We start from the raw sequence: 1,822 nt of genomic DNA on the forward strand, positions 1-1,822 counted from the left end.
AATTTTGGATATCTGGCCAGCAGGGACGGGTTGGACCAGAGGGTCTATTTCCATGCTGTACATCTCTATGACTGTATGACTCTATAATACTATGATGGCCAGTGTGTGGGGGTTCCAGTTGGGATACTGCAAACTGTAGGCTCCTGAGAGAGGAGGGGTGAGCTGCCCCCTCTTCTTTACTCACATGCTTCCCCACACACCACCCCACCGTCCCCCTCAGTTGGTTGTCATGCCGTTCATTGAAAAACAGATCCGTTCCCTTGTGGACACCCTTTCCTCCAAAACAATGTAGATGATGGCACAACATAGGCATATCGACAGACTGAGTGAATGGGCAAAACTGTGGCAGATAGAGTTCAACGCGAGCAAGACTGAGATTCTCCATTTTGAACCGAGAAAGGAGAGGGCAGGGTATTTTCCAGATGGTATGTAGTTATACACAGTGGATGTCCAAAGGGACTCTGGGGGCTCAGGTGCGTAGTTAGAATCATGGAGTCACTGACTTGTACAGCATGGAAATAGACCTTTCGGTCCAACCTGTCCGTGCTGACCAGATATCCTAATTAATCTAGTCCCTTTTGCCAGCATTTGACCCATATCCCTCTAAACCCTTCCTCTTCATATACCCATCCAGATGTCTTTTAAATGCTGTAATTGTACCAGCTTCCACCACTTCCTCTGGAAGCTCGTTCCGTACACACACCACCCTCTGTGTGAAAAAGTTGCACATCAGATCCCTTTTAAATCTTTCTCCTCTCACCTTAAACCTGTGTCCTCTAGTTTTAGATTCCCCTACCCCGGGAAAAGACCTTGACTATTCACCCTGTTCATTGCCCTCATGATTTTGTAAACTTCTTTTGAAAATGAATAATAAGTAAATAAATAATGAATAATGGTGTTAGCCTGTAGTTAGTTATTAACTTTGCCTTTTCCTCAACCATCCTGTCTTGAACACAAACGCACAGCGTGGCAATATGATGAAAAGGCCGACAGTGGTTAACAAAGAGAGGACTGCACACACACACACACACACACACACACACACACACACACACACACACACACACACACTCACACACACACACTCACTCACACACACACACTCACACACACACACACACACTCACACACACACACACACACACACACACACACACACACACACACACTGACACACACACACACACACACACACACACACACACACACACACACACACAAGCCTGGATAAATTGGCAAAATTCATGTGCTCTGACCGTCTTGTGTGAGAAATCTTTAAGTCTAAAGACAGGCTCAATGTAGGAATGATACACTGTAAAATGCAACTCTTTCCTCTCACTGCTAGAGGGTGACAAAATGCTTTGTAAATGAGCTATTGACCATTGTTGCCTGGATCCCTGAGTATTTGACATAAACTCCCCATAACACAGCAACTGTGTATTCCCTTTAGCTTCATGAAACAGTGCAAAAATATAACGAATGTTTGGCTATGCCAGTGATTGTTCGAACTCGAGGTGCTGTAGCCTCAGTCCTGGCCTGCCAAAGTGATTTATTTTCACTAATGAACTGCTAAGTTGTCCCACAATTTTACTTCAGCAATGCAGGTGTCCGAACGAAAATACAGTGGCATTAAAACAGAATTCTTAGATCACATGAACAAAGTAACTTTGCATTTGCCCACATAATGGGACAAGTGCACTCTTGAATATTTCGTCAGAAATTTGTTTTTTTGTTCTGTTATCTTTATTTCAAGAAGCCAGAAGTAAAAAAATGAATAAAATGCTCAACCATTAGCAATCAAGGTAAAACATTGTTCTGGAAT

The sequence above is a fragment of the Stegostoma tigrinum genome, chromosome 38 (genome assembly GCF_030684315.1).
Source record: "Stegostoma tigrinum isolate sSteTig4 chromosome 38, sSteTig4.hap1, whole genome shotgun sequence".
NCBI lineage: Eukaryota > Metazoa > Chordata > Chondrichthyes > Orectolobiformes > Stegostomatidae > Stegostoma > Stegostoma tigrinum.